Here is an 8,545-nt window from a genome sequence, read left to right as displayed (position 1 = left end):
AGTGATGTTTTCGTCCCATATTTTTGTAAAAATTACCATTTAAAGTTTACTTATCGTTTATGCATGATTCCAACTCCACTGTTTAAAAGATTCATATATGTTTCTAAATTGATAAGCCATGTTGCAAGATAATATTTTGACGATATATAGTGATTTTTACAAGATGACCTAAGATTCTGACAAGTTGCTGTAAAATTTCTGTTTTGACCAAATAATTTGTAAAATTCATTATAAATTGATCTTATGAGCTTTTGCCTTGATTCTTTCTCTCATCAATTATTAACTCTCTTTATTTTCTAAAAAGTATAAGTTCTCAAGAAGTAATTATGTTATTATTTATTAATGATTTTTGGAAAGTTATAACATGTTTTCTTACCCTTGAAAATGTATGTATGTTAAAAATTTATAAGGAATTGTTTCTCATCACTTGCACCGTGATATTTTGATGATGTAAATTATGTGAAGTAGAATAACATGTCTAGTGATATGCGTAATGTGTTGCCCTAAGCCTATATATTTTCATTAACTGCAAGCATGTTTAAGTTAGATGTCGTTGGTAAGAAATAAACGCGCAAGTAATAAATCTAAATTAAGCAAAGGTTGTAATTATTTAATTTCCATTTAGTAACTTTTAGTACACCGTCAATCGATGTTATGTTGAAAATAATAGTTGCCTTATGTTACAATGTGTATTACATGTTCTTGTGATGTTACAATAAATGGTTTATTTATTTCCGTTGTTTGGTATCTCGAACTTCGAGGACGAAGTTAATTTTTAGGGGGATAGAATGTGATACTTCAAATGTTTTGAGTTATTGTTGTGACATCTTTTGATAAGTTTGTGTAATTGATAATCGTAAATGGATAATTTTGTTATCAGAAGTTGGAATGATGCTCAGTTGTGTGGATATTTATAGATGTTGTTGTAGTAGTTATGGGCGAACTTCGGGATGAAGTTCATTTTAAGAGGGAAGACTGTAATACCCGGTAATTTAATAATATTTATAAGAGTAATTTATGTAATTTAAATAATTAATTGATGCCATTTATAATAATAATAACTAGTTTTCTTGCTCGTGCGTTGCACGGATATTAAAATAATGTGTGATAAATTTCACAATAAAATGGAATATAGACATATAGTACATCGTTCATGTCTAATATTTTATGTATGCCGCATGACCAACAAATAATTCCCGTTAACATAATTTTGACACAAGAATAAAAGAGTGTTTAATTAATAAAATACTTTTTTTTTAGGAAAATAAAACCAATATGAAATTTATATATATATGATACTTGGACTGATAGTTTTTAGAATTTGTTCATTAATACCTGTTTGTTTTCAATTGGTCAAGGAAAACAATAATATCTACTCTGCATAATCAACTCAATGATGCAACAAATCTTCTTCTTTCGAATAACAACCATAATTTAATCATTATTGGATCAAATTGTAATTATGTAAAAACATTTAGAGGTAGTTAGAATGTTATATCTCCCGGTCAAACTATAGAAGTACGCTTGAATGTGAACCAAATTCCGACGCAATACTACATGGCTAGGGCTGCTTATACCCCCCCTCCTCTAGCAATAGGCCTGGCCCCCATCTTCTCATTTGAAACAAAATCTTTCACGCAAACCCCTATTTTTATTCCCTATTCACACACATGATCTAAAACAATCTCATCCCTTGAAAGACCGATCCTTTTCTCCGAAACTTATCTCAAATTTATCCAATCAAGTGAAAAACTAAACCCCTACTTCTAAAAAAATCCGTAATCCAATGGAAACTAACCCTTGCTCTTGACAATATTGTTTTTTTAGGAAAATAAAACCAATATGAAGTTTATATATATGATACTTGGGACTCAAAGTTTTTAGATTTTGTTCATTAATACCTGTTTGTTTTTCAATTGGTCAAGGAAAACAATAATATCTACTTTGCATAATCAACTCAATGATGCAACAAAGCTCCTTCTTTAGAATAAGAACCATAATTTAATCATTGTTGGGTCAAATGGTAGCTACGTGAAAACATTTACAGGTAGTTAAATGTTATATCTCCCGGTCAAACTATAAACGTACCTTTGAATGTGAACCAAATTCCAACGCAATACTACATGGCTGGGGCTCCTTATGACACCCCCTATAACAATAGTCTTGCCCCTCATCTTCTCATTTGAAACAAAATCCTTCACGCAAACCCCTATTTTTCTTCCTTATTCACACACATGATCTAAAACAATATCATCCCTTGAAAGATCGATCCTTGTCTTCGAAACTTATCACAAATTTATCCAACCAAGTGAAGAACTAAACCCCTACTTCTAGAAAATCCACAATCCAATGGAAACTAACCCTTGCTCTCGACAATGTTGTTAGGATTAAGATTTTACTTTAATTTGGATTGATGGGGTCAAGATTAAGTTTATCAGTATGATCTTTTGAGGTTTCTTGTTATTATTAATGTTACCTATATGTTTTAATGTAAACGATATTTTGCTGATAAATAACCTTATTTATTATCACTATCCTCGTTAAACTCATCACCCTCCACAAATGCACCCTCCCTCCACCCCACTAATTTACCCGCAAAATAAAACATCAGCCACTGTGATTAGTTCTTACTACTTGAAACAACCTCCAATCCACTACTACTATCACTACCTTTCTGCCACGTTTTACATCTAAGAAGTCATAAATCACATTCACCTCTATGAAACACCAATCTTTACTCCATATGATATGGATCCTCGTCTCCCTTATAGAAGACAATTTATTTCTCCTTCAACAAAGAAATGTTTAAGAAGCAATCTTCCCTCTTATCTCTCTCCCTTTCCCTTCCTAGTCTTTTTCTCGTCCGATCCCCTACCTCCATTACAGATACTCAAACAAAATGTTTGGGTACTATGTTTGTAAACTGAATAAGTTTGAATATTACATATATACACGAACTTTGTTATTTATTTTATTTTGCATAAATAAATCTTACTACCTCCATCTCATTTTTATTGTCCTTTTTTCTTAAAAATTTATTATCTCATAATTATTATCCCCTTTCTAGATCTGCAATCAACCTCATTCCCACTCGAAACAACCTTTAGCCCATTACTTAATCCCTTCGGTTCACACATAAAACGGTCTAAATTGCAAAGCTTTCATCTCTCTTGAAAAGTCCATCTAACTAATAGAAAAATAACCGCTACTTTCTGAACTTCATTATTTTTACATCCCGTAAAAATTATGTTGAACATGACAAAAAAAAAATGCAGAAACTTAGGTTTGTTTGATAACAACAGATTGAACATTTTTTTTAGCATTTTGAGAGTTTTTACACTATTTAAATAACAAATGTGCTATTTTGAGTGTTGATCATCGACATATTGAGATAGTAGATTGTGGTTTAATTTTCTGTTTTACATTATGACCTTTAATTAGTATATTATAAGAAAATAAAAATTGAGTTTTTTTATCTATGAAGAAATTAAAGATCAAACTTTATCTTTATCATATTTATAATTAATATTTTTCACTTAAAATATATAAATTTAAGCAAGTTCAAATAAGTTAGCTAAAAGTTATAAATCACAAATTGCACGAAGTAGTATAATCATTTTTTTTATTAATATGAAATAAATGTCATAAACTTCATGAGAATATTAATGCGGTAGAGAACTATAGAAAAGTTGGAAAGTACATGACCCCCTTTTAGGTTTAAATTTTTTTCATTTATTTTTATATTTTTGCCTAAAGGTGGTTAAAGCATCATATTATGCATGACGAATATGTCTCACCCTTCCCCAATTCGTATGTCTCCCTAAATTATAGTGATGATGTCCTCAATTTACATACAAAAAAAATATAGCACCAACAATAATTAGTTTGCTTCATATAATTGAATAGTACCGTTTTTTATGCATGTAAATTTGTCAGAAGAAAAGCTTGAGAGAGACGGTCTTCACTATGTTAGGGAAAGACTACTCTTACCCTTTTATGTGTTTTTCATGACTTATTTTTAATGTTGATCGTTGCCTGAATTGAATCTTAACCTTATACATATTTTTATAATAAGTGTATCTAATTTACCTTCAAGCCTCATTCAAATCTATTTATTACTCGTGGTACCATTTTTACTTTAAATTGTAAACCAATCGCACAATAAAGTTTTTCAAACCATTTACTCATTTATCATAATATGATATTTCGATTCGCAAATTAACAACAACTTTCTTTATCTTTTAATACTCCTTGAAAAATAGATATCAAACTTTGTACTTATCAATAATTTGTGAATATCTTATTTAAATTTTGATTAATATACTTTTATATAATGATAAATGAATATAAATAATGTAATAATAAATTATCAATAGAAGTTGAAGTGTATTGTGAGGGAAATAATTTTAAAATTAGTAGGAGAAATACATATGACATTTGAAAAATAAACTTCGTATTATGTATAATTAAATATGACATTAGCAATAACAAAAGACGTAGCGGCATATTTCAGCGTTCATTTTACTCTTCACATGAGTAAATTCCATGTAGTACGTATTATGCATGCACATTTGTCACAACCCAGTTCGGTCTAGAGCCTTTTAGCCTCATAATACCTCATTTTTTTATTAGGAAATTGTTATAAAATTAAATATTATTAATATATCAAAGGTTTTTTTCCTTCTAATTTAATAAAAAGCGAACAAATACTAATGAATAATTTTTTAATATTAATAAATTGTAGATATTTAATTTATATCCTGTTTCTAATAATAAAATTGTAAAATAATTAATTAATTCTCATTTCTAATAGGAAAATCATATTCCTAATTATAATAGAAAAAATTTAAATAATTATTATCTCCTAATTCTAATAGTATAATTAGGAAAAAAAGTCTTAATAAATTGTTAATTTATTTCCTATTTCTAATAGGAAAATGGTAAAATAATTAATTAATTCTCATTTCTAATAGGAAAATCATATTCCTAATTATAATAGAAAAATTTTAAATAATTATTATCTCCTAATTCTAATAGTATAATTAGGAAAAAAAGTCTTAATAAATTGTTAATTTATTTCCTATTTCTAATAGGAAAATGGTAAAATAATTAATTAATTCTCATTTCTAATAGGAAAATTATATTCCTAATTATAATAGAAAAATTGTTTATAATTAATTATCTCCTAATTCTAATGCTGATAGTATAATTAGAAAAAAAAGCCTCCTTTAGTTATATATATTGATTGCAAATAAGACGTTAATTAAATAATAAAGTAAGTAAGCAAGTCGGGAATTGGACTTAGCTAGTAATAAGGCCTTGGGCCGTGTGATATATTATATGGGCCGAATATATTAGGCCTAATATGAGTATTGGTCAGGATTTAAAGCGGGATTAAATAATAATATTAATAAGAATAATAATATTGGTAATTCGTATAATAATTGGAATAAGGCAATAGTTTCGTAATTGGCATCATAAACTCTCTAAACCTAGACTATAAATACTAAGATATCTGAAAAATAATTCACAAAGAAAGAAGAAGGAGATTTAAGAGACGGAAGGAGCAATTAAGCTATAAAAGGTAAGACCGTCTTAAACTTAATTAATTTCGTTATAGCTTGTAACCGTGACTTTTACAACCACCGTACATCACCATAGGAATAACCATAGGACCCGTGACTTTGACCTAGGACGACCTTGGACCACGGTGACTCTGACCTGACCCTTCATTGACCATCGTTGACCATTCTGGGGTGGTTTTTAGGGCGGTTAAAGGTGGCGGGTTAAGGCTATGCAGGTTTGGAATCAAGGGACTCGAACCCTAATTTGACCCACCAATTGGACGAGTCTTGACCTGGGCATAGTGGGGTTGTGACGTGGTGGCTGGGACGACCTTGGGGGAGGTGTCGTGGTGGTTGTAGGTGGTGGTTTGTATCGGTGGTGGCGGTAAACAGAGAAAAGCAGGGGAGTTGTCGTGGCTGTCTCAAGACGGATACTGTGGTTGCGTTTATGACTGCACCGGGGAAATGGGACTACCCCTGGAGTTACCTTGGGACAGTGGTGTCAACGGTGGTGGCCAGAGGTGGTAATGGTGGCTGTGGTGGTGTTGGCGAGGGGTTCTATACACGGGGGTTGGGTGTTGTTGGTGTTGTTGATGTCGGGTAGTAGAGGAAGTAGGGCGTGTGTTTCTGGCCTGTTGGTGGTGGTTTGACGGGTGGTCAGGGAGTGTATGGGTGCATGGTCTAGTGGGCTTGTGGTGGTTAGGTTGGGTGGTGACGGTGGTGGTATGTGGTGTTGGGAGAAGCCGGGTTTGTGGTTGGTGGTGGACACGGTTTTAAACCGTGTATATGGGGGTATTGTTTGGGTGTTTGTGACGAATTTTCTTGGGTTATTCGAGTTTGTAAAAATCGGGTTTTTCATACCGTAATCCTCTAATAATAATAATAATAAATAATTAAGTTGAATGATAAATAATTAATTTGAATAATAAATAATAATAGAATGTATTAATTAATAATTGATGGAAAATTATAATATTTATGTTAGGTGACGATTTGTGAAGAAATTATAATCGGGTTCGGTTGCTTTAATTATTTGGATCGCTTGAGCTGCTTATTTGTAATTGCTTGCTTGGTATGGATAAATCCTACTCAACTCCTGTTGTTAATGTTCGGTATGGTGAATGATTTATATTGAAGTAAATTGCTCATATGTTGAAAGGTGAATTGTTCATATGTTGTTGATATTGTTATATTTGTTGGAAGAGAGAAATTATATTACATTGTGTTGGTTGTTAATAATAAGTATGATAAGATGGGTTTAATTGCTATCGTTGATTGTGAATGTGGAAATTGTGATAAGCTGTGCGACAGTCACATGCACGTTATTGAGGGAGTTTGTACTCTGGGGTGAATGGTCATATGTACGTTATGAGGGAGGGGTACTATTACATGATGGCCGTACGTTGTTAAGGGAGGGGTACCAAAGTAATGTGAGTACGTTGTTAAGGAAGGTGTGCTAAGTTATGGAAAGGAGCACGTTGTTAAGGGAGTAGTGCAATGTGAATGGAATTGGATTGCCTATCGTATGTTTTTGTTGTTAGTATTTATTCCTATTCAACCTTGTGGTTGACCGTGTATTCGTGAACACCTGTGATGAACCATAATGGGGAGCAGATTTGACAGGTACTAAAGATTAGCTAATTTGGGAGCTTATGGGAATGCGTGAGGACTTAGCCAGTCTACCTAGAAGTCTAGACCACAAAGATTTGTTAATCACAGTATTTATTTCCGCTGCGAGTTGTACTTTAATTTACAGTAAGTTTTAGTTGGTTAATTTATAATAAACATGGAAATCGCTAAAGTTTTATTTAAAGTACTTTGGTGAGTTGGACTTTGTTATTCACTACCTAGGGAAACCGAGATAGTAACGCTCTCATTTACTCGGGATGTCTAGCTAAAGACTCCTGAATAAATGGGGGTGTTACAAAGTGGTATCAGAGAAAAACGATCCTCAGGCATAACTAATGAAATTAATAATGAACTAGGAGGTGTCTAAATAAAATGAACCCCGCGTAGAAACTGTTAGGAGCCCCTTAGGCATGGGATGAGTAGGGCCCCTCACACCAAACTCCTGGCCCTTCTAGTTTTGAAATGGTTACTTTGAGAGATATTACAGTGTGGGGTAATTTAAAATGAATATCGTTTATTTGTGTTAGGAGTTTTGTTTGCCTTGTTTGAATATTGTTTTCATTGATGACTGCGGTTACGGGGACGTAACTTTGCTTTTAAAGGGAGGGGATGTTATATGATTTTAAGCATTGGTATAAGCATGTGGATATGAGAAAAGTATGTTGGCATGTATGTGGAAGGCGTAATTATGATTAACATGTGACGTTTTATGGAAACTGCGTGAAATTGTGAAGAATGTGATTTGGTTGATTTCTTGAAATTTTACCCTTGATTTATTTGGCTACCATTTACTTCATGTTTAATATCTTTACACGAATGTTTTATGTGTTATAGCCTTGTGAGTTACGTTTCATATGCTGCTGGTTTCATGCTTTAATAATATACGTTTTAGGAGAAATAAATATTTTAGTGGACAGTGGTCAGAATATTCTGTACAGTGATGTTTTGGTCCCATGTTTTTGTAAAAAGTACCATTTAATGTTTACTTATCGTTTATACATGATTCCAATTCCACTGTTTAAAAGATTCGTATATGTTTCTAAATTGATAAGCCACGTTGCAAGATAATATTTTGACGATTTATAGTGATTTTAACAAGTTGACCTAAGATTCCGACAAGTTGCTGTAAAATTTCTGTTTCGACCAAATAATTTGTAACTAGTGAACCCAATGAATGTAGAGAGTCAAATTAAAATGAACCCAGGTAGGAGTTGTTAGGAGCTAATGCAAAAGCTTGTGAGACGTCCTAAAGTCGCGAACTTGCCCTACAACTTTGAACCGGTCACTATGGGGTTTCATGGGATCGTTACTTGGTTCTGTTATTTCATATGCATATGTTGGATGAAGTGTAT

Source organism: Silene latifolia, chromosome 10 (assembly GCF_048544455.1).
Source record: "Silene latifolia isolate original U9 population chromosome 10, ASM4854445v1, whole genome shotgun sequence".
Classification (NCBI taxonomy): domain Eukaryota; kingdom Viridiplantae; phylum Streptophyta; class Magnoliopsida; order Caryophyllales; family Caryophyllaceae; genus Silene; species Silene latifolia.
This window is presented reverse-complemented; position numbering follows the sequence as displayed.